At 38.3% G+C, this 26,406-nt stretch overlaps 1 long non-coding RNA gene across 1 annotated transcript; it reads left to right on the forward strand.

Moving 5' to 3' along the window:
* The first annotated feature begins 1,354 nt into the window (after positions 1-1,354).
* On the forward strand, positions 1,355-26,210 carry LOC115284139. The gene is made up of 3 exons (XR_003905121.1): positions 1,355-1,505; positions 23,302-23,363; positions 26,171-26,210. It is a non-coding gene; the product is annotated as an uncharacterized LOC115284139 (long non-coding RNA).
* The last annotated feature ends 196 nt before the right edge of the window (positions 26,211-26,406 follow it).

Below are 26,406 nucleotides of genomic sequence, written 5' to 3' on the forward strand. Positions count from 1 at the left end.
CCCAGGTGGCTCTAATCACCGTTGCCTGCGGGGCGGCCAGGACACCGCAGGCTCCTGCCGCCCATCGGGAAGAGCTCTGCTTACTGGGCTGCAGCTCGGCATCCCGTTAGTAGCCAAAAGGGAGCTTTTGTGGTTCAGTTCGTACCCTGCTGTCTTGACCATGTCAAGGCAGCCCTCACAGCGTCTGGGCAACCAACTGGCTGTGGGCCTCAGGTTCTGTACTGGAGAAACAGGTACAGCCCCCAAAGGAACCGCAGAAACCCAAAGGAACTGCCCCACAGCACCTAACGGGGCCTGTTGGGGTCAAGAAGGAAACTAAACTGTGCCCTCTTGGGGCATGAAAGCCAAGTGTTTTCCTTTTTCCCTTCTCTGCATTTGGGGCTAGGGACAAGGTGAAGTGCGAGGGGAGGGGGGGACAGGGTGCGGGAAAAGGGCCTTAGAGCCACAGCGTTTGCTCAAGAAATATGTTTGACCTTGTGAATGCCTCGGTTGTTCCTGCTGTGGAAAGGGGTTAGGAGTTGGAACCAGAAAATCAGAGGGAGTTTCAAAGCTTGGTGGAATTTAGGAGACTTCTGAAATGTTAAGGGGTGTGTGTGTGTGTGTGTGTGTGTGTGTGTGTGTGTGTGTGTTGTGTGTGTGTGTTTGGGAAGGCGGGAAGGCGTTCTGTGAATCTTCAAGGTTGCATTCTTGAGACACCTCCCCCCCCCCCACCATGACTGACCTCGGTCCCCCCCCCCAGTCTCCAGGCCTCATAAATCAAGTTAATCACCACCGCCACCACAACCACCGTGGGGTCTCGCGCCCAGTGCCAGCAAGTTCCAGATGCACTACGACATGGTCCAAACAGGCCGGGGGCAGTGCGATGCTGAGCGCTGATTGGACGCTCTCGGCTCCACCCCTCCTCCGGTTTTTGCCCAAGAGAGCGGTGCAGCATCGCCAGCGCGGGGTAGGCGCTCGGGTGCTCGCCGAGGAAGCTCACAGCCTCGGGCGCACCGATCTTTCCGATCTTGCCTTTGGAGCAGCTAGATCGCCAACCTTGGCTGCTCCATTGGCCTGCCGCCCCTTACCTGCGATTGCATATGAACTTTTCTTCCCTCTTGGACGCCGTTGTCGTCGGAGTCGTCGAGATCGGCGTGGCGCTCGCGTGATGGCCTTCGTCCGTTTAGAGTAGTGTAGTTAGTTAGGGGCCAACGAAGAAGAAAGAAGACGCGAGTAGCGCAGAGATGCTGGAGGTGGTCAGTTACTAAGCTAGAGTAAGAGAGTGGAACAAGACCAGCCAAACCTGTCCGGGGGCGCAAGGTCGCCCAGAGGAGGTCGACTCGCCGGTGCTTACTATCGCGCCGAGCTCCCTCCGTCCCTCTCCGCCGAGGCGCGAGATTGCGGCGCGCAGCGCAGCGCAGCGCATCGACTGCCGCGGGCTCCGCTGGGCGATTGCAGCCGAGTCCGTTTCTCGTCTAGCTGCCGCCGCGGCGACCGTTGCCTCGTCTTCCTCCCGGACGCCCGTGGTAAGTTGGAGCCCCGGGCGGCAAGGCTAGACGAGCCGGTTTCGGCGGGGGGATGGGGTGGAGAGCGGGGACAGGTCCCGGATGGTTGCAGCTTGCAGAACTGCTGGCCCGAGCGGGAGGTGGGGGGCGGGGGGTAGGGAGGGACTCTGAACGCGCAGCTCTCGGAGAGACTGGGGTCTCTGGGAGGGGAGGGGGGTTTTAGCTCCACGGGAAGGACGGGGAAGCCTCAAAGGAGGTTGGGAAGTGAGGGGAGGGTGCTTGAGATGGAGGCGCTGGGCGGAGGGGGGAGGGTGGTCTCGAGAATCCAGCGCCCGGGTTGCTCTGAAAGAAACGGGAAGCGGGCGTGGAGTCTCAAGAAGTGGAGGGCGAGGGAGACAGTGAACGTGACTGTCTCTGGGCAGAGGTTTGAGCTGCTGAAGGTGCAACTGAATTGGGGATACGGGCTACGTTTTTAAGAAATATGATCTCAGGAGAGTGGGAGGGGGCGGAGGGCTTGGGACATTGGGAGCAGAGTGGGGCGAAGGATCCACTATGCCGGTCTCCTTTAAGCCCGACACTAATTTTCAGAGGGTCTAAGTGAACCCCAGTAACTCTGGGGCGATGAACACTGCGGATCTGTGTCAGGGTCTAACAGCTGTGGGCTGAATTTGAACAGAGCTGCTGATGATCACGTTAGTTTAAGAGGACAGTATGTATATAAGGGCATTCAGCGAGCCTTTTTATGCGTCTACTTACCTAAGTCACTATATTTTGAAGAGGATTGTGGAAAAGTCTCCAGTGCTGCCTCTTATTCCGGTTCCTTTACTCAACTTAACCTGACAAGCAGTCTTAACAGTGTACCTCGGGATTCCTAAACGTAAGAACAGGTTGCCGTTCCTGAAACCACATAAAGTTCGTCATTGCAAAACGTATCTGTGTGTCTGTTTCTCTTTTTTGCGCCGTTCCCTTTGCCTTCGGCTTCCTGTTGGGTAGTAAGCGACCAGAGGTGACCAGCATTTAGTATTGTGTACAGAACCCTTTATTTTAAGCGACAGCACTCTTCCACGCAGATTCAGTGGGCGACACTTGGCGACCACCTAATTTGGTCATGAATCGGTGCAACTTCCTCATTAATATTTACCATCACAAGCCCTCTCCAAGGAAACCTCTGACTGCTGAGCCGATAAGTGCATATGCCCCTCACCACGTACCTTTTAGGCAGGCTAACCGAGAGTTCTAGGGGGAAATAGCACTTAGCTAAAATGATTGGGGCGTGGGGGGCGGGGGGAAACGCTGCGCAGAGACCAACCTCAGAGCTTCCCAGTTTGCAGATATCCGTGACCTCATCCACAGTGGTGCAGAAGGACATCTGGGTTCTAGAGTTCAAATTTTGATGGATACAGTTATCCACATGTCAGCCATTCTGACAATCAAAATATGAACGCGGTAGAAACAAGGTAGTTGGCCACATACGTGTGGACACAGTGAAAAAGGCCAAGTGGCATGCCCCTCGGCAGGGGGGCAGATTTCTGCCATGATCCATTGCCTTTCTTTTGCAGTATTTAAGTCACCCTGAATATCATCCTTTAAGCAGAGTATAATTTCTTTGCACCATGATACCTTCATCTTTGACATTTATCCCCCACACCACACACACACACACACACACACACACCTCACCCCCACCGGGAGGGGAAACAAAATGGGTTATAGAATATTTAATTAAAAATTTTATTCATAAATTTAAAAATCTTACATTGAAATTAAAAAAATAAAAATGTTATTCATTAAATATGTTCTTCTAATCCTCCTGGGGAGGAAATAAAATATTTGTTTATTTCATCCACACAATTTCTTTCCTACTAGCTATTATCATCTACAGCAACCCCAAGGTAAGTCCTGAAATTCCGAAGGTGGGTAAGGCTTATGGTTGCAATGTGAAGGTAGGATCTGGGGTGCTAATCCAACACCGACAGTGTTTTTCTATCTGCATAATCTACAGGTTATTAACCCTTCCTGTGCTTTCCTAAGGGATCTATATCTAGAGCTGTCATGGATGATGATGACGACATTTTCAGATTATCATGACAAGCTTTGGAGCTGTAAGAATTCATGTGAGGAGAGGGGAGAAAATGACACTTTTGTAGATTAATTTAAGGCAATGGAATAAGAAATATTTCTTTGTGCTTTCAAGGCTACCTGGGGGAAAAAAAGATGCTTCTTTCTTCAACAGTACAAGTAAAATCCTAAAACCCTAACGTCTCTGATATGACGTTGGACTGATCCATTAAATGTTTAAGCACCATGTGCATTTCACCCACAAGTAGCAAATTTCTCCTCTGGGAAGTACATTCTACAATAATGTTAGAGTGGCACTACCATTGGGAATTGAATTATTTGGGAATATTTCTGCATCTAGCTGCTCAGTACCTAAATCTAAATAATAACCTGAAGCCTGCATGAATCCTCAGTTATTTTACTAGTCCATTTATTTCTTTAAGTAAGAGTTATTTCTCTATACTTAAGGGAAAAACAAAAATCCAAACAAAATTTGAGAGACAGATTATCTGAAACCAACATGGTCTTCAGCTACTTTTATTAAATTGCGCAGGGCCTGAGACTGAAGAAGGTGGCTGCTTTCTGAGCCTACAGGCAAATAGGTCCCAAGCTATCAGGGCTCCAGAAGCTTCAGGCTATTTGGCCAGTATTATTAAAGAACCTCTTTCCACCCTACTCTTAAAGCAGCAGAATACCTCCCAAAATGGGAATGTATAGCGCTTGTATTGAGATTCTTTTAGGAGAACACTTGGTAAAGATTAGTGTTGTCTACTGGAAGAAATAGTGAATTGGTGCCACTAATGGCTTAGCCAGCCATGAGCAAACGAGGAAACCTTGAGCGGAAGTTGGAGTTAATAAGATATATTTATCAGGTATATTGTTGAAATATAATAACATATATCAATGTTAAGTATTAATATAAGGTCTATTAGTCCTATTTGACTATTGTGAAGCACATAGATATTAAGCATTTTAAATTTTTGCACAAAGCTATTTTTGTTTATTATTATTATTATCACTGTTCCAGGATACTTATGATATTTTGTTTACAACTTGTATACTCTTGAATCTCAGAAACCTCCAATCACCAGCTCAATGAGTGTTCCATCAATTGATCCAGCCTTCACTGGCTTTCTTCAAAACATTTTTAAGGCCTCCTCATATACTGAGAACATTGCTGCAAAACAGCCCAGTAATCTCCATTTTTAACAAGGAACACAGAAACCAACCAAGAGGTTAAGCTGCACTGTCATTCGGTCATTCGCTAGCTGATTTCAGCTAATGTTCACAGGCAGCGACCCTCTGGCAATTACTTCTGACATTTTCCTACACAAATGACAGAGTAAAAGCAGGAGTTCAAATAAGACACACTTGAGCTAGAATCTTAATTATGTTTGTTTTCTCCCCATACCCAGCATCTCCACTTCATCCTAATTCTTTATCGTTTCCGCTGTGTTTAAGACTATGCCACCTGGGGGCCCCCCCTGGGTGGCTCAGTGGGTTGAGCCTCCAACGTTGGCTATATTCGAGCCCCCCATATCAAGCTGGCTGCTGTCAGCACAGAGCCGGCTTTGGATCCTCTGTCTCCCTCTCTCTCTGCCCCTCTTCCACTTGGGCTCTGTCAAAAATAAATAAGAGGTTTTCAAAAGTTATTTTAAAAAAGATTGTGCCATCTGCAATTTACTAAGAACTAAGATCTGCATATTATGATATCACATCTATAGGTGGCATTAAATAAAACCAATCTTATTAATTAGGGTAAACATTATTCATAGTCATCACTTGCGTGACTAATTTGCGAAGCACTAGAAAGGCCTTTGGGCCCCTAATTGAGTAATCTTCATGGTTTTCTGCAGCACTTGAAATTCTCCATTCAGGAATTTCCTTCTCTAATCTTCGTCCTTGTCTCCTTTAAATACAAACATCCACTTATGGGGTAACTTATTTTTGTCATTGCCTATTAATAACCAAGCATAAATTTGTTAACAGTTATCAAACAGTCTCTAGAACTGCATTGAGTGCCAGCCCCTAGCCATGTGTGACTATTTAAATGGAAATTGGTTGAAATTAAATAAAATTATAAATTCAGTCCCTCAATCTCACAGACCATATTTTAGCTACTGGACAACCACAGGTGGCTGGTGACTCCCTGGTAGACGGTGCAGTTATGGACTGTCTCCATCATTGCAGAAAGTTCTTTTGGACAGACCTTTCACTGAACACTTCTCTACCTCTTTGCCCTAGCCCAAATCTGGATTTTTCCTACTTGGATTACTCCTACAGAAGCTCTCCTGATTCCTGACAGATAGCTCAAGTGGAGATAAATTAATTCTTATGCTCTGCTTCTCCCTGCCTCTTGAGTCTTATTACTCCTCCATATGTAAGGGCTTAAAGCTGTGGTTGAATCTCTTAGCTTTTTGTTTTGTTTTGTTTTGTTTTGTTTTGTTTTGTTTTTAGCTTCCAACACACTAGAACATGTCTCTTCTACTTTTATTTAAAGAATTTTTCACTGATGCTTACAACTTTTCAACATTTCTTTCTGGTCTCTTGTGCCTACACCTTTGTTGAAATGTTTGACAACTGGCTCTTTCTTGCTGTGTGTTTTTAATCTTGCCATTTTCTAGAGACTTTGTTACTTAAGATGATTTCTGAATAACAGTCTGGCCTCATAATTCCTCAACCTCTTATTTTCCATTTTCATTGGGCCCAGGAACACACCTGAAATACATCAATTTCTAAAAGTTTAAGTTCAGAAATATTGGAAAGTTCAGAAATTTGACATTCAGAAATTCAGTCCCCCACCCACTCTCCACCTCTCCTTCTTTTGTACCTGCTTTTCAACCTCATCAAGACTTTGCAGGACCTCTCTTGGCTCCACTCCATTTTCTTCCTAATCTGATAGTCTGAACCTTATGCCATCATGACGTTTGTCATCATCACGCAATATACAAGACACTCCTCATTGCCCTTCCTCTGCCCCACCTTTTACCTCCACTTTTTCTGGTTCATCTGTCCTATTTTCTACTCTGATCGCTGAGCATTCATTGAGAAAACTAACAAAACACATTTACAATCTCCTATCTCACCTGGGCCCTTGGTTTTATTTATTTATTGGTTTTATTAAAGTCATCCATTTGCATGCCAAATTTACGTGTTGACTTTCTTTTCTATATTCCTAGACAGATGTTCCAAACTTTTGCAAGCCTTGCCAACTTCTGTAGTCCACTCCCCAAATCCCCCAATTTCAGCAATTTTACTTTCAGACCGCATAGAGAAAACAGGAGCTGATGAGATCTACAAGGAAGATGTCATCTTTATTAGCTTCTCTCTCCTCTTCCTCTAGACATTTACTTATTACTTCTGTCCTTACTTCTTTTGCTTTGCCTTGGAAACAAAGGTGCCCCTGTTCCCTTCCAAAGTTAACTTCTCCCTCTGTGCACTGGGTCCTGTTTCCTTCTAGTTCCTAAAGATATCATGATAGTCTTCTCTTTCTGCAGCATCTTACATTATTCTTTTTGGTTCCTTGCCCTCCACCTACAAACATCTTTAATCTTCCTTATGTTGAAAAATTGATCCTTTATGACAGGCTAGTGTTGCTAATACATTTCAAGTTACTTAGTAAAATAACCACACTTTCCTTCTGACCCATTTTTCATGAAATGCTCTCACAAACCTGCTCCCCATCTCATCCCCAATCATATTTCTCTATCAGAATTTCTTTTGGCACATGGAAAAACATTGAGAGTGTATAAGTGGTCAGCAAACTTCCTTCCTTCCTTCCTTCCTTCCTTCCTTCCTTCCTTCCTTCCTTCCTTCCTTGTTTCCTTCCTTCTTTCTAGGGACTAGATTTCTGATAAAAGAAGTGAGCAATAGAGAAATCAGGGAATGGAGAGTTAGTTCAAGGCTACTTGGTGCAGCCTGAACTACTGTACAAGGTGGTTAGCCAAGCTTGGGAAGAATGAGGGTGAGGAGTGAGTGTAGCCTCCCAAAGAAAATGAAGCAGCTTGATTGGAGGGAGGAAGGGAGAGTCAGCATTCGGAGTGGAATGAGCATTATAATGCAGGATGTGTGGAAGGGGGGATAAGCTCAAAAAATTTTTAAATAAAAATTAAACACTACTGAAACTAAAGACAATATTAACTAATCTCTAGAAAAGAATAGTAATGAATACACTGACCAGGGTTTTCTTTATCTTTTCATTTTTCTAAAAAAAAAAATACTGTTGTCTTTAAAGTCGTTAGTGAATGTCTTTAAAGTCATTAGTGTCTTTAAAGTCATAGTGAAGACTATGAGGGAATGTCACAACATTCAAATGTTTTATAAGTGCGTTTTTTAAAATGTTTGTTTATTTATTTTTGAGAGAGAGAGTGTGAGGGAGGGAGGGGCAGAGAGAGAGGAACAGAGAGTCTCAGTCAAGCTCCATGCTGTCAATGCAGAGCCTGATGTAAGGCTTGATCTCCGGACCCTCTCACAAACCATGAGATCATGACCTGAGCCAAGATCAAGGGTTGGGATTGAAGGCTCAACCGACTGAGTCACCCAGATGCCTCATAGGTATACTTTAAGTCCACATATCTCTCATTTTATCTCAGTTGTCAAAGACTTAATACTTTCAGGTACACCTTCCTATTGTCAAGGTAGGAAGACTTGTCCAAGTTACCAAGTAAGTATTCTTCACAAAAGAAGTATGAAGGATGATAGTAATAGCTGGCATTGGTTGAAAATTACCATGTACTACACATTTATAAGAGATTGATATGTATTTACTCATCTAGGCCTCACAATTACCTCATGAGAAGGTACAACTAATATCCATAATTTGTAGATAGGGAAACTGAGGCACGACAAAGAGGATAAATCATCCACTTACACTAATTAACTGGAACCAAGCTTGAAACCTGGCAGTTTTGATTCCTGAGACTATGCTGTTAAACAGTAAACGCTACTGCCTTCATTAAGGAATTGGCTAATTTATCTTTCATACTGTAGCCACGAGTCTTTGCGTGAAATAGATTTGCATGTGAACATTAGGATATTACTACTGACAGTGTCCATTAATCATTAACATACTGTTTGGTAAAGTAATAAGATAGGCATGTAACATTTCATCTGGAGATTCAACTATCAATAAAAAAAATGTAAAGCAAATGAGAAAGTATGGTAAATGCTGAGGGACTGAGGGACAGGAAGCCTGAGTGAGGCTCAGGGGAGTTAGAGAGATCATTTAAAGGCTGAAATAAAATCATGGAAATAATGCTGTTATGTACAGAAGATGACTGGAAAGAATCAGGTATCATTACAGTGAGTTGGACACATAAGGGTGTGTGGTTTGTCCTATATGTGACACCACAACACAGGTCATTCAAATTTAGCCCTTTATATACAGTTGCCTACTTAGAATTCAAACAGGAAAATTGAAATCCTGGAGGTCTGTGAGTGGAAGAAACAAAGGGTCATCAAAAATTATTTATCATGGGACGTCTGGGTGACTCAATCTGTTGAGCGTCTGACTCTTGATTGTGGCTCAGGTCATGATCCCAAGGTCATGGGATGGAACCCCATATAAGGCTCTGTCCTGAGTGTAGAACCTGCTTAAGATTCTCTCTCTCTCTCTCTCTCTCTCTCTCTCTCTCTCTGACCCTTGCTCCTTCTCACATGTTCTCTTTCTAAATTAAAAAAAAATTAAATAGAAGTATTTATCATGTATCAGAGAGGATTGAAATGTTGTCTCATCCTATTTGCCATATATTACCTTTTCACACTGGCATCGGGAAAAATAATTTGATAGCCATGACCTGGAAAATAGGTACTGTAAAAAGTAATTGTCAATTTTTTAGTTTACTGATCTGAGCTTGGGTAGGAAGTCTGTATTCGAGTTGAGTACTTAAAATTAATGAAGTGTTTAAAAGAACATACCAAAAAAGCTGTATGCCTAAAGGTTTTCTTTTGTAATTGGTGAAAAAACTACTTCCATTTACTCCTTCTGTTTTAATGACATAAAGACGGTGACTTGTGATTCAACAATAATGTATTGTTGTAATGTAAAATGGGGAAACTCAGTTCTGTGGTTCTAGCTCCCCTTCCCAAACCTATCTAAACTCTACTTGGTTTTCAGGGTCTGGTTTAAGAACCCCTACTCTTGCATAAAGCTTTTGCTGACTAGCCCACATATATGACAAACTCCTTGCTCATAGTAAGTAATCAATTAATATATCTTGATGAATTGTATTGCCATATACATAATCAATCTATATCTGTCTGTCATCTATCTATCTATCTATCTATCTATCTATCTATCTATCCATCCTCCTAGGAATGTATGTTCCAATGGTTAAAAGTGAAAGAAGACACAGGAAGAAATAGATTAGAATTGCTGCACACCTTCACAAAAACTTTTAAAATCTCAAAGCATCAGCAAAACAAAAGATTTCTCTGAAATGATGTCATGTAATCTCTCTCAACATACTTTAAAGCAATTAAAGAATTATAAATCTTCTTAAACTGGTTTATAGCTAAAGCTTTGCCTTATCATCCCATTTATTTTTCAATTTACAATGAAATATATGTATAAGTATAAATATATTTTTATTTATTTTATTTAAATAAACTAGATAGATAACTAATAGATAGATGACAGATAGATATAAAAGAGAAAGAGACACCTGATTGTATTGGCCATATACATATCTGGTGAAGATAATGATCAATGATTAGGATTAGGTCCATATTCTTGCTGTAGAACTTCTTTGTTTTTTACCTTTTAATTCGTAACCTGAAGGATCTACATTCATTTTGTAATATGAGCTGATGGTTCAGAGTGGAGTAGAACTTTTTTCTTTTTAAAGTAATAATTCCCAAATGCCTTTGCAGCAAATAAATTTATAAATGAGTTTTATTGCCTCATTTTTATACTGTAGTAGGAAATCAGAGGTTAATATTAATGAATTCCTTGAGTGATAAAATCGTGATCCGGTTAGGTTTTTTATTAATCTTAGAAAAAGTTAAAATTAATTTAATGCTTTGTAGCTTGTAGGTAGATTGTTCTAGCACTTTTTAGAAGTTCGGTTAGTCACTGATTCCCAAAGGGCTAATAGTCCCATATCTTATATTATTAAGTGTAATGTCAGTCTAAAATAGATGCTGAGAGACATTGATGACTATTCTTGACGGAAGTAAAAGGAGGAGAATCTGGTATCTCTCCAACAAAATTTTTTAAACCAAGTTTTACAAAAGCAGAAATGAGTTCGTTTCTCAGTAGACTTATTTCCCTAGTCCTTTCATTATGCCTGTATACCTTTTTTAAGATCACGATAAAGAAATGAATAAGATTGATGAGGTATTGAATTATAAGCCCTAAAGCTACTCATGGATACAATGACCCTCTTCCCCATTTTGGAAGGTATTTCTTATTAGGATGGTTCCTTTTTTAAAAAAATATTTTTATTGTGGTAAAATACACATAAAAGTTGCCATCTTAACAGTGACGTGTACAGTCCAATAGTATTCAATATACTTGCACAGCTGTGCGTCCATCAGCACCATCCTTTTTTGTAACTCTTTTCATCTTGTAAAACTGAAACTCTGCATCCGTTAAACAAGTTCCCCTCCATCCCAAACCTGGTCATGCGCCTCCAGGGCCTCGGGTTCTACAACTATAGAATGAGAGGATAGTACCAGCTGATCTTTCTGATCTTTCTGGATCCAACTAAACTTTTTGTTACAAATAAGGATACGGAAACCACTGAGATTAAAGGCCTTACATCCCTAAGGTTACAAATCTGGAAACATAAATTATATGAATGTATAAAAAGGGGAAAAGAATATGAAAAAAAAAACTCACAAATTTTACCACTGAAATAAAAGAAGTAAAACTTTAATAGAATTGAATAATTTAATACAGCATTACACATAGAATTTAATGTAATAGCTAAAAACCACTGAGACCCTGAGAAGATAATCCATTGGTATAAAGTATTTGGCTATCTTTTTAACGTTAGTGTTGTACTTTGCTGGGAGTATGTACAATTTTCAGAAGAGCAGCCAAATTTGCTCCTGTCTCTTGAGTCAGAGTGAAACAACAAGAGCATATAAAAGTACATTTATTTCTGTAGCATAATACAGAATACATGTACGACAACACTCACACGCTAGCGTTTAAAAAATATTCTATCCCTCCTCCCAAATTTCTTGAGTTCTCATGAAAATTGAAATAATGCATGTTCTTTCTGCCTTAGAGTCATTCCTGGATCACCTTTCACCATCTATTCTCGAATTTTTAAATTATTTTTACAAAATGTCGCTCAAAATTTCCCCCTTTTCATTCCCATTGTGATCGTAGACTCTCAGGCTTAGCGCCTTAAGGCTCACTTCAGACAAGTCCCCAGTTCCATGTTTAACTTGTACACATCTCCCACACACGCCACAATGCCACAGAATCATGCTGCCCCATGTCTGGGCAAAGCAGACGTGTGGTTAATTGCAACTGGATGCCAAGGTAGCTGTCAAATGTCAATATGAAATCATGAGACTGCAAGGTGGGTCATGAAGTAATGAACTCCGGGTAACGTATGACATTAGGAAATGAGTGCACACAGTCACACTGTTAATTCGTACAAAGATGTCCTGTTTGATGAAGGTGGGGCTGGGCGCAAGATGCCTATTATAAAGCCAAGGAACAATACCTAAAATTCAAATGTGTTATGCTTTTCTATGTGCAGTGGCAAAGCACTGCTGGCCATATAAGAAATTATCTAGGTTGACACCCACATACATTGTATTGTGTTTGGTTTTGTTTGTTTTTTAGGCTTCAAGTTCTGTCTCTTATGTGCCAGGCACGGTGTTTAAGGTTTTATATGCATCATTTCCCTTTTTAATTTCAATCTTATCTTTCCTACTGGATCACAAACTCACATAGGAAAAAATTATATTATTCACGTTTATACTCCCACCCCCAACCACCCTCTGTATACATCATTTACATTGTGTGTGCTTTCCATATATATTTGCTTAATAATTAATACATAAAAGCATACGAGCACTGTGGGGAAAGGTTGAGCTACTTGTGTTCTCGTATTTTATGGGCCTCTATGTACTCACCTATTAAGTAAATCAGACCGAATGGTTTACTAAGGTCATTTCAAGTGCTACAATCTCTGAAAATACCAGCAGGTTGGCAGTTCGGAAAATTCACTTCAATAATAATTCTCAGGTAGTTGAGCTTTAGAGCCAAGAAGATATTTGGAACTCTTCTCCAACCAACTACTTCAGAATTCCTTAAACAATCTAAAACCAAACCTCACGTAGGCTGTAGAATTTGTCCTTTTGTTATTCACTCCAGGGCCTAAATTTGAAATGATGCCTTATTGGAAGATTAGTAAGTGAGTGAAAATATCTCTTCCTTTTGTCTTTTATTACAGCAAATTTAAGACATCATTGGCTATCAATAACAGATTAAATATAACCACTTTTAGGAGGCTTCAATTAAACCATCTGCAGCCACAGTTCCTCCACAAAAATTAATTAATATCTTGGTGACTATCAGGGCTGTCAATGCTGAGTTTATGATTGAGCTTTAATCATGAAGTGATTAGAAACCGTCTTTTCATTTAATATATTCCTAGACTGAATCGGATATGTAAGCTCTTACTTTCTAGATGGCTTCAAAAGAAAAGGAAATTTGTGGGCAGATAGTCATCGCAAGGCCTTTAATTACATTTTATATTATCTTTTCCCCCATGTAGCAGAACCTTTCTTTTATGAGGAGAATTCAATTTACTGTATTTGTATTCAGAACTCTTTGAGTCTTTGAGAGTGACCGCAGATGTCTGGACAGAGAAAAGGAAAGGCCATTTATAGCTTGTTCATGAGTTCTTTCTGTGTCCTCTTTTGATTTCTTAAATTACTTTCTCCTGAAAATGATATAAAATTCCTTTATTACCATCCTCAATGAGTCTAAAGTTATACCATTTATGTTGGCATAAAATAATTTCAAAGGAACTATTCAAACTTTGGTTCTCAGCCAGATTTTAACCTGTGACACTCAAGCCTACTCTAGCTCTAGCTGAATAATCATGTAAAATTCTATCATCATCATCACTTTAAAGGTATTGTTTGAAGCTTAATTACACATGACATTTTAAAAACATGGCATAGAATATAGCAGTTCTTAGAGTCAAAAAACTGTCAAGGCACTATTTAATGGACATTTTTTGTGTGATATGATTTCTACCATGGAGGAACTTACATTTTCTTTGGCAAGATAAAATTCATACATGCACCATCAAAAGTTCTTTGGATAGCTGAAAATATGATATTGGATCCCTAGAGATAGGTCTAGCCTGGAGGTAAAAAGACTTTGGACCAATCCATACTGTTCTAGAGTAGCTGAGTTTCAGAACTTTCCAAGGGAGAGAAGGTTGTAGAGAGAAAAGAACAGAGATGCAAACAGTAAGCATTGATTATGCAAAGTTTTGGGGAATATGTAAGCATTACATTTCTCTCAGAATCTTCAAAATGAAACATGCAGGCTTTCTCTTCCCACTTTATACATTATTATATCCAATTATTGTTAAGATTCTGCTCTGTGCAAGACATTTGACTGAGTGATCCATGGCCTCCCAGGAGGGGAAACAACACTTAACTTGTACTCTCCAATAATTTGGACTCAGTTAGAGATCAATGTATGAGTGCCACATAAAGATTTTGGGGTAAAAAAAAAAGTCGCTGTTAAATGAGACTTAGAGAAATGTTCGAGAATAGAGTAGATAAACACGAGACTGTATAGACTCAAAATACTGATATAGAACTGTTTTTGCCCTGAAGCCCAAAGAAGGAATATGGATTCGGATAACCTCTTTCAGCTGCCTTGCTTATATCCCCTAAACATATAGTGACCCAAATCTCTTTTTTACTGACTCACAGAAATTTTCAGATGGATAGAATTTTTTGTAAAAAACAGAAACAAAAACACCTCCATGAGTCTGGTGTCGTTCATGCTCAATGTTGCTGCTTTTAACTTACTTAAAAAATAGCAAACAAGAGTTCAGCACCTTCTGTTTGTCCAGTAATGGATTAAGTTAATTGAACAATGCAAATAGAAATAGTAAGATTCTTACAAGTAGGAGTCATGTGAATTATTTATTAGGAAACCCTTAGATATCTGAATTCTACATTGACTTATAGTACTAGTAAGTAAATGATGAGCTGTAGATTAAGCTCTCAGATAAAATCAATTGTCTATTAAGTGACTACTAATTCTCAGTACCAAGTCATTCATTTTTATTAGATAATTTATAGAACTTGATGTTTTTAGGAATTTTAGCAAAGTACTTCACAATTCCAAAATACAAGGATGACATTATGAAAGCATTAACAAACTGGGTATTAGGCATTATGTAGCAGACTTACTGTTGCTTATGTTTCAAAGACAAATTAATTAAGGCTTAGAGAGGGCCCCTAAATTGTTCCAGGTCACACAGCTAATTATTGGCAAAGCTTACAAGGAGAACCCAAATCTCTTAAACCTGAAATGAGGTTCTTTTCTGCCATGGTCTACTGCTTCTTGAAGACTGTGTGGTACATTAAATGAATGCCTTTAAAAATTTAACTACATCATACTGTCCTTGAGAATCACGTCATGCTTAATAAATCTAGAATAAACAAAGTGAATTCACATTGTTGGCTTCAATAATCAGAAAGTTAGCAGTACAAGTATGTGAATATTTTTAAGATTATGACTTCCATTCTCACTGACATAGGTAAGAGATCCTGTGTGATATGAAATACATTATATGTTATAGAATATATATATTCACAATGAGAGGAAAAGAATCATGGAATACACAAATAAGAGTATTTTTTGCAGTTTAAATTAGATGAGTGACCGGTTGACATGCCATGTGCATTTATTTATGTTAGCACTTTTATTTTTTAATTTGTTAGAGCAACTGAAGTCTGGAAGAGCTCAAAGCTGGATGATTCCTTTCTATAAATTATGTCTCTTGAAATGTACAAATGCAAGCATGAGTCACTAGCTACAGAATTCCAGCTTTAATCCATTATGTCATTTTTATAAGGAAACAAACCAGTGACCTTCATGTGGTTTTAAGGACAATGAATCTGTGAATTACAGAGTATGGGAAAGATGTGATCATAACACGAACAATCAAATGAGTTCATTGCTATGATCTAAAAGGTAAATAATAAAAATAATAATAAAGTACATTTTATAAAATGAAGTCTGTTTACTTTCTATGATTCTCCTTCCATTATTCATTTACATCTATGCCTTGCATATAGTGGATTGATGTGAAACCAAACTGAAATTTTCACATACCTTGTAAGCAAATTTTAAATAACTAACTTTCATTTAGACATGCACGGGCAGAAACAGTAACGAGAAGGAAAATGCATAGCCCAAGAATATCTGCAATGTACATTTTGTTGAGTGGTTTCAATTTTTTATTGATTCAACCTTTTATTGGAACTTTTAAACTATAGGGCTATAGAAATTGCTATTTATATTTACTATTCCATCCAGTAAATATACAGCAGAATCTCTGAGGCAGGAGGTGGTTCAGGGAAGAAGTCGTGAATACGTCTCATAAAAATGAGAGAAGGGAAAGGAACTAAATATTGAGACCCACTCTATCCTAGTCAGTGCATTTGACAAAATACATATATGTCCTCATGTAATTTTCACAGCAACCGTAATAAACAAGAAATGGAGACACAAAGAATTTAAGTCACATGCCAAACACATAGCTAATACCAGGCATCAAGCCAAGTCTCTCTTACTACAGAGGTTGCCTACACTTTTTCCATGGCACCCTGATTAGCAGCCGGAGGTTTTAAAAATATGCCAAATGCTCATGTCCAAAATGCAGTGTCACTACAACATTTACATAGTCACTGGCAGTGTTCTCAAAGAACTATATACATGGAAACAAGTCAGGAGACATCAGTCATATATAAGCTTCTATAAATCAATTATGCGTGTGTTTTCAAAGATTTCAGTCGATTTTTAAAGGTGAGGGAATTGCTATTTACTAATAAGATTCGAGATAGAAAAAGCGTGCAAAATGTTATCTAATAATAGTAATTGACAATGAAATAGGAAAATGGTAGAAATGAATCATAATATTAAAAACAAAACACCTGACACAGCTTATTTAGTTAGAGGTCTTTGTGATTAAGACCATTTGGAGTACGGTCTTTTAAATGTAAAAAAATAAAAAATAAAGTTTTGAAGATGCTGTTTAAGATTAGACGGGGAGTTTTATTGTTATTTTTTAATGTTTATTTATTTATTTTGAGAGAACATGAGCAGGAGAGGGGCAGAAAGAGAGGGAGACAGAATCCCAAGCAGGCTCTGCAGTGCCAGTGCTGGGCAGATGCAGGGCTCGAACCCATGAACTGTGAAATCGTGACCTCAGCCAAAAGCAACAGTTGGACGCTTAACCAACTGAGCCACTCAAGGTACCTGTAGAGAGCAGTTTAAATAGGTTTTAGTGTTTGTGTGTTCTCATCTTATGCGGATAGTAACTTGTCCCTTGCAAGACTGTTCTAAGGATGTAATGCATAATGTATACATAGAAGCTAGCGTATGATAGACTCTCAGTAAACAAGAAAAAAAAAAGACCAGACAGATTTACCTTAAGTTCCCCCAAATCACATTTACCAGGGAAAAAAGGCAGTCAGAATAACACAGGAAACATTTTGAGTACATATGCCATGAAATTCCAATTTGCTGTTATAGCTTCATAATATAATAAATGCTTCTATTTTAATCTAGTTTCATATATGATAGTTATATTTTGTCATAATTTAAGAAGCTCAACTTTAAACACAGTATCTGCAGTTTAAATGCAAGGCATATTCGTGTCAAGTTTTAAAGCTCCCATTTTATGTCTTTCTATAGCCTTCCAGTGTTTTCTTTTGGTATACTGATAATCTATTTTGGACTGCGTTTTTCCCGTGATTTTTACAGTGAAGTTTGTCACTTCAAGTTGAGTAAATATTGTGACTAAATGGTTTTAATAAAAACAAAGCATAGCCAACATACCTACCTGTGACGAGAATATTTTAAGAACCAGGTTTCCAATACTGTTCAGAGCCAAAGCCTGTAGAGTATTGAGAACCTGTCATTAGTTTTTAACTGAAGCCTGAATTTGATAGCTTGAAAAAAACTGTAAAGAAAACCACCAGTTGTATATATGCCAGTACAAGTTAAACAAAAAGGGGGCTGCGAGGAAGATATAAACCCACACAACAAAGTACAGAAGCAACCCCTCCCCCAAAATGACCTTTAATGAATCTCAACTGTCAAGAGAGGAGTGAAAGCAAAGTTTCAAACACAAATTTTGCCCATCATAATGAAGGTATAGAGTTTCTTCTACTTAGCCCTTTATTAGATGCTTAGAGACTAGAGACGTGGCACATTCCTCACCAGAGAAGTCACTGGAATGTATGGTTTGGTGTTAAGATCAAAGATTGAAAAGACTCATCTCAAAGAGAAAAGTTTGCCTCATTCTGATTTTATATAAACACTGAATTTTGGCTGTTGCAAGATAGAGGCCAGATAAAAATTGACCTTAGAGTGTGTCTTATTCAATTAAAAAAGAGTTCATTATGCTTTAGCTGTCTGGTTATACTTGTCATACGTTTTTGGTAGTTTTTTTTTTTTAATGTTTTGCCCCAAGCTTCTGCATCACTACAAAATGTTGACACATTTTGTTTACACTTGCAGAGCTTTGGGAATTAGCGTTATTGTTACTTTTTAATTTTTATTTATATATAGCCTGAGCAGGGGAGGGGCAAAGATAGAAAGAGAGAGAGACAGAGAATCCCAAGCTGACTCCATACTGTTAGCCCAGAGGCCAAGGTAGGGCTCGAACTCAGGAACCATGAGATCATGACCTGAGCTGAAACGAAGAGTCAGTTGCTTAGCTGACTGAGCCACCTAGGCGCCCTGCATTATTATTGTTTAATTAAAACCTGGCTTTTCATGATTCTTAGATGTATATGTGTTTACACGATTTTTATGTGAAATTAATGCATTTCCCCATATATTTTTAACAATACAATCTTTCAAAGTTATTTTAAGATCCGAGTTTTCATCGATAGTACTGGATTCAATCCCAAATCTTTTTTAACAGTGTTATTGAGATATAATTCGGATACTATACAATTCAGCCAACTTAAAATATACAGTGCAGTGGTTTCTAGTACACTCACAGAGCCTTACAACCAACGGCACAATTGAGAACTTTTTCATGGTTGCTCAGCTCTGTATGTGTACGTGACTACATGTCACTCTTGACTACCTTACCTTCCCCCCAGCCCCCCAGGTCCAGCCTAGCCCCAACCAGCCAGAAATCCTTTCTTTCTCTATAGACTTGCCTATTCTGGAAACTGCTAACTCCTAACATATGTACTTGCTGGGGATGTCAGAGAGGTTCTTTTATATTAAGAGGAGTTGGCAAATAAAAGAAAATTTGTGGTTAGATTCAGGCAGTACAGTCTTGATTTATCTGGCTCAATTTTTAATTTTTTTACACTTCTGAATGTAATCAAGTTTTGTATCTGAGATTCTATCATCTTTATTTTTGTCTCCACTCCAGTGCTCTCTTGGACACCACACAGCAAGTCTAAAAGGCGGTATCATGTTAGATAAAGATGGTGGTATTAGAACATCCAATTTAAATGAATAACTGAACAGGATAAGGCCTGGGGATATGCTTTAAATACTCTATAAATAAGACTCAGGGAAAGACAGAAAAGAAAGTTTTGAACAAAAGATAAAGAAATAGAAAAGGAGAAGAGCATGCCTTGTGGTTCCATTTATAGGAACTTCTAGAATTGGTAAAAACGATGGAAAGTGATAGAAGTAAGGAAATGGTCACTTTGAGTGGGGCGTGATTACAAAGGAACAGGAAGATAGAAACATTTGCCATCTTCATTGGCATGGGGATTGCACATGTGTATTATCTTCATCAAAACTGGTCAAACTGTATACGTAAAATACGTACATTTTACTGTATGTAATTTGTACTCCATTAGAGTACATTTTGTAGAAGTCAAAGCAGTCAGCAAAGGGTAAGCATTGTGTTTGAATGGGATCAGATTTGAATCCTGAATGAAAGGTGACCTCCTTCTCTTTAAATATGAAATATCTCTGTCGTTCCAAAGACGTACATTAAGCTCCGTTGTAATGCATTCCTCCCGCTCAGGATTGAGTACTGGCATTTTAATGATGACTCTTCACCACAGTAAGAAAGGCATTTCTTTGATAGACAGTCTACTTTAAATGCTTGGTGTTTTTCCCTGTTATTTCAGCCGAGGAGAAATAAAGCAGCAAACTCATCCATTAAATCTTCGCAGGATTCTTAATACTTTTAAAGTGCAATTTTCAGTTGTAACTACTCTTTTTTAATATTCTTTCTCCGGGTAGGCTGAAAGCAAAATAACAATAATTTTTTGTAGGGAAAGTAAGATAAAGTCTGTCTTAAACAATCACAAAATTACCCTTCATACCACTTTATAAATCAGTGATAAATAGCATCAGAAGTGATAGGGCTGAACTTGCGAAATTGAAGGGTAGCGCATCCACTATTTCTGTAGGATTGTGTCGTGTTTGGATCAGTGTGTAGAGCTAGGTGGTCAGGGGTGTTTTTCTTTCCTATCTGGAGTCACTGGCCTACAAAGGAGAAAAAATTATCAAAGTCATGTGAGAATTGGATTTTTATTTTTTATTTAAAATTTTTTTATTATTTATTTATTTTTGAGAGAGAGAGAGACAGCATGAGCAGGGGAAGGTGAGAGAGAGAAGGAGACACAGAATCTGAAGCAGGCTCCAGGCTCTGAGCTAGTTGTCAGCACAGAGCCTGACGCAGGGCTCAAACCCATGAACTGGGAGATCAAGGCCTGAGCCGAAGTCAGACGCTTAACCGACTGAGCCACCCAGGTGCCCCTTTCACTTTTTATTTAAATTCAACTTAGTTAACACACAGGGTTGAAGTGGCTTCAGGAGAAGACCCAGTGATTCATCTCATATATGACACCCACTGCTCATCCCAAAAAGTGTCCTCCTGGATGCTCATCACCCATTTAACCCACCCACCCATTCATCTCCTCTCCAACATCCCTCATTTTGTTTTCTGTCTTTATGAGTCTCTTATGGTTTGGCTCCCTCTGTCTGTTTACCTTGTTTTTCCTTCCTTTCTCTTATATTCATCCATTTTGTTTCTTACATTCCACATATAAGTGAAATCACCTATCTGCCTTTCTCTGATGGACTTATTTTGCTTACCATAATAGTCTCTAATTCCATCCGTGCTGCTGCAAATGGCAAGATCGCGTTCTTTTTCATTGCTGAGTAGTATTCCATTGTATATTTATACCACATCGTCTTTATCCACTTGTCAGTCGATGGACATTTGAGTTCTTTCCATAACTTGGCTATTGTTCATAATGCTGCTGTAAAAGTAATGCGGGAATTTTAAAGATAACAGTTGAGTAAGATGGATAGAAACTTGAAATGACAGAATGCTGGTAATAAAATATATCTCATATTTATGTATAAATAACTGAAAGAAAAAGTCTGAAGAATGTATAATGCATGTAAAATATTAATGTAAAGAATGTCATCAGTGTGGGAATAGAGGCAAATCAAGTGGGATTAAAATGAGAGACAGAAATGAGTAAAAAATTATTTCCTAAGGCATTCCAAACTTTTTCAAAATTAATTAAAATTTTAGAAGTGTACGCTAAAATGTTGTAAACATCAGAAAAAATATGTTCAGTTGACAGGTGTAGAGGTAATTTTTTAAACTATATAATCAATTGTTTTTATGGAGGAGCATGAATGCTTCATTATATCCCAATTGTCCCCCAAAGCGGTGTGGAAACCCACAATAAATAAATCCTGTGTGAATAAATGGTAGAATCACAATCATAGCTCCTATCGTTCTGACTGCAATAGACACAGTTAACCACTAGGGGGCTGTAATTCCATTGGCAGCAGTTCTCTGACCACAAATGTTTTATTCCCCGCAAAGGTACTTGAGCAGTAAGGTAAAATTAAATGGGAGCTACAGCAGGTAGAATAGGTCGTTACTATGTACTGAAATGATTTCGTGCCTTCCTACAATTCTCTGTTTCATTTTTATTGTACAGACTAATAACTTGGCGATCAGCTTCTTCAGCATGCATGGACTCTCATCATGGCTCAAAAATTGTTATTAATTGTGTACTTCTGCATCTTTAAATGTGTTAGGTAGAGCCAGTTTTACATCTGTTTCCACAAAGAAATTATTTTTATTTACTATAGATCCCCTACCATTTCATGAAAATAGAGGTTTAATGTGATCATGTGTTCTCACATATTTATTTCATAAATCTTTGTATTATTTAGTGCTGTAAAACAGAGAAGAAAAGTCTAGTGCAAATTTATAATACTAAATGTATTTTCTGACATTTAGATTAAAATAGCAAAGCTTTTACCCATGTTGATTTACACTAATTTGAAGTCAGAACTACTCTTTATTTACTGTCACAAGGAATAAAAAATATAACAATTTGTTGTTATACTCCATTGTCTCTTGGATGATTAAGAGGGTAGTCACATTAAATTATTTAAATTGTAGCTTTAAATTTATTGCATTAATATTTTATACTATGCTTCAAATATGTGCCTTATATTGATATGTTTCTGAGCTAATAAATCATTTTAATGTCTTCAAATAATATGGTAATTAACATGGCTTATGTATTTCCTATAACTCTGATGGTCTTTTCATTATTTCATTTTATTTACTTGGATGAATGGAAGAATTAGTTTTGTAGGTGAGAAAAAATATTTCTTCTACCCTGTTGGGTTCTGTTTCTGAGACCTGCAAACTAAAATGATAAGTAAGAGAGTCACAGGAGAAAAAGTTTGATTTCATATACATATGAGGCCGACAAAAAAAGCAACTGGCTTGTTTAATGGTAAAGTTAAGGACTTATATACTTAACTTAGTAGGAAAAGGGAGATGTGAGGAGCAACTTCTCAGGGAAAAGCAAACAGGTTTCAGTGGGTCTTCAGGAGAACAGACAGGGGATAAGTTTGTGGTAATGTTTGTCGATACGGGTAGAGTGGTCTTTCCATCTACCACAAAGCTATACAATTCTGTGGAGAGGGGATTGATGGTAGTCTCATCTCCCAAACATTGCAGCTTTTAGTCAGATAAGGGAAGATCCGAGGAGGCTTCTTTTTCTTGCAGTATTCTTACAGCAAATTTATTTGTCCTGCAAAACTGTAGCTGGCTAATATTTGTATTCATTTTGTTGTCAAATCTCAAAAGAAACAGTGTCAACTGATACTTTGAAAATAAGTGATACTGAAATGGTGATTCTTCAAATGTCATTTCCCCTTCCATCTTCTAGTATCGTTTTTATACCTATGGGTAAAATACCATTTAATTAATCCTGGTCTGTAATTACTTCATGGGAAATAATGTTTTAACTTAATATTTGGGTCATAATTTTGCTGGTTCATGTATAATACATCACCGATATTTAATTTTCTGTTATCTGCTATACTAATGGTTGGGCTTTTAAAAATTAATTTTATATCAATGAGACCATCTTCTGGTGCCTTACGGATATCGACCTCATTACTTTTCAGTTATGCTTTGTATATGAATAGTGTACATAGTTATCCTAAGTGACATTTAACTTATAGAGTTCTCACTGCATTTTTCTAAATGTTTGTTTTCAGGGATATTGACCAATACCCATGAGCATCTATAGGCCAACCAGCGCCGTCCTTCAAAAATAATTGTAAGTATACCCATAAACACGCTACAGGACTCTCATTTTTCAGTAATATTCAACCAATATAGTTGAGGGATTCCAATTATTTTGGTAATGTAGACCTACCTTCGAACTAGAGAAAGATTTCCTCTAATGACTTACCATATCTGAAAAACATGATTTAATTGGTAAATCACATTTCAATGCAGCTTTAACAAAAACCCTCAGCCTACTTTGTTACCAAAAAATGTGTTTAATCACCACGCTGACATTCCACTAAATAAATGTCAAATAAGATCGCAGAATAAGAACAATTAGACTAGTCAAGACAAACTGTGCACTTTAATTGTTCTCCTTCAGAAACAAGCTTCTATCTGAGATTAGGCCATAGAAAATACAGCTATTCTTTTCCTGTCATAAATTTTTGAAAATATTCTTGATGGATGGACCAAAAGATTTCAGGAGGAGAATGAGGAGAGACAGAGAATTTTATTTCTCAAAAAGGGATATCAAGGGGTACTTTAGTGGCTCAGCCGGTTAAGCATCTGACTTTGGCTCAGGTCATGTCTTGTGCTTTGTGAGTTTGAGCCCCAAGTCGGGCTCTGTGCTGACAGCTCAGAGCCTGGAGCCTGCTTTGGATACTGTCTCGCTCTTTCTCTGCTCCTCCCCTGTTCACGTTCTGTTTGTCTCTCTCTCAAAAATAAATAAAAAATTTTTAAAGGGAATATCAAGTTCTAAATGCCAAAAAACACAGATCTAGAGAATGGACGACTCTGCATTCTATAGGTTTCCTAAGCTTGTTATTATAAGTTAGGCAAAATAGGTCAAAGTTAGATCCCTTATTTTAAGCTCTAGACTGCACAGGGAATCCGAAATTAAATTTCTGATTGTTCTAGAGGCGCCTGGGTGTCCGACTCTTATTGCGTCTCAGGTCATGATCTCATGGTTTGTGAAATCAAGCCTCACATCAGGGTCCAAGCTGACTCTGCAGAGCCTGAGAGCCCTCTTTCTCTCTGCCCCTACCTTGCTTGTGCTCTGTTTCTCTCAAAATGAATAAATAAACTTTAAAAAGTTAAAACAAGTTTCTGATTGTGCTCAACATCATCCACATGTATTCAATTCCACACAATGTTTTTAAAATGATAGTGTTGGAGGAAGAACTGATAATGATCCTAGAGGTTAACTTTCCTTTACAGTAAAATTTTAACAGACTCTTTCTGTATAAAATTAATATATACCCATTACATAAAAATTAAATAATACAACCTAAATTGGAAAGTGGAAGTCTATCCAAACCGGAGAGAGGTTAGGGATGGAAAAGAGTTGGAATGTCTGCTGAACACATTATGATTGATCAAAAAATAAAAGAAGAAAACTGTGATTTCACATCAAAGTAGCTGCATCAAAATGGCTGCATTAAAATGTACCATAGTCGGAACAGTCAGTATCAAGTTGTCCTGCTTTGTAATTTGATGACTCACCATTTAAGATGATGACAACGGTTATGTTTCATTTGTTTAATATGTATTGAAAACATACTCAGTGCTACATAGGCAGCTTTCCATAAAAGAAACATGAAATTCAAAAAGCACAAAACATAAAATCTTAAAGAGCCCCAGCAGCTGTCCTGAGAGTATGCAAGAAGTCATTTGTTATACTTTCGTGAAGATCCAAGTTCTCCCACAGATGTTTTCACTGCGTTGGTGAAACAGGTTAACATGGACAGGCAGGTAAGTTTACACTCTGAAGCGTCAAATGGTGTTCACTCACACAAGGCCACCTCATCTATATAAAGGCATCATAAGCCCTACAAGTTGGTAAACACCAAGGTCAGCCTTAGTAGAATGTGACATAAGCCAGTGTCATCTTCAGTGTCTCCCTTTGGGGGATATTCTGTCCTTACCATATGGTCTCTGTAATGAGGGTCCGTTGTTGTTCGCCCAGGCCTGTGCGCCCCTTTGTACACACACCTGTTGACACCTTGTTCTTATCCCGCTGTTCATTGGAAGAGAGATTTAATATACAAAGTCATCCTAGAGAGGCAATATCTAACAAGTCCTGCCCCGTCCAGAGAGGGGCACATTGTAACATTGAAAATGTGACTCCAACAAATTCTTTGATTGGCTAAACGGGAAAACATGCCCCAAATTTCATCACGTCAGTATGTAAGCTTGTTGCCTACTTCGCTTCTCCAAAAAGTTGGCATTATCAGGTCATATCAGTGACATGAAAAATAGATAACAGAACACACTTAATATGAAACATTAGAGTCTGGTTATGAATGGTAAAGATTTTTGTTATTGTCACAGAATATGCTCATTATCACTGTGTATAGAAGACTACTAAGAGTTTTATGATGATGTATATACATCCACAACTTGCTATTCTTTTTGAAATGGGGGTCCCTGGTGATTTCTGTGGCTATTTGAAGCTGTATGAGAGTCCACTGATTTTAAAAATAAAAGGCAATTGACCTGATTTGTCTCTAGCTGTCATTCAAACTTAGTAAGGCCTTCCCTAAAGCCCTACTTAATGTTACCTATATGCTACCATGATATATTTATATATAGCATACATGTATAACAGTGAAGGTAATATATATCATATACAATATATGTATGTATATACGAGACATTGTATATGATATATATGTGTATATATATACATATCTCTCTCACAATGAAGGTAATAATTCAGGAAATGTATTCAATGTCTCCCATGAAAAATGATCAGTTGGGCACCTCTACTCCCTCCTTAGCTGGATCAGGTTTGTAATATTAGTAAGTATTAAAGGTAAATATTTTTCTTCTGTAAAACCATATCGCCATTTGAAGTTTCTTCACAGAAAGTGTTCGTGTAATGAAGAAAGGAGGCACATACATTCATTCTACAATGTCATGATGGGATGTATACTTCACTTTCTTGATATCTGCATTAACACCTATACTTAAGAATTAAATTCACCCCTATACGAATGCTTATGTTTAAGACTTTTATCTTTTAAACTTTTGATTAGGTGACTTTGTGTTGCAATAAATAAATACATGTTCATTTAACAGGATTTTTTTTC

This window comes from Suricata suricatta, chromosome X, assembly GCF_006229205.1.
Source record: "Suricata suricatta isolate VVHF042 chromosome X, meerkat_22Aug2017_6uvM2_HiC, whole genome shotgun sequence".
Classification (NCBI taxonomy): Eukaryota; Metazoa; Chordata; class Mammalia; order Carnivora; family Herpestidae; genus Suricata; species Suricata suricatta.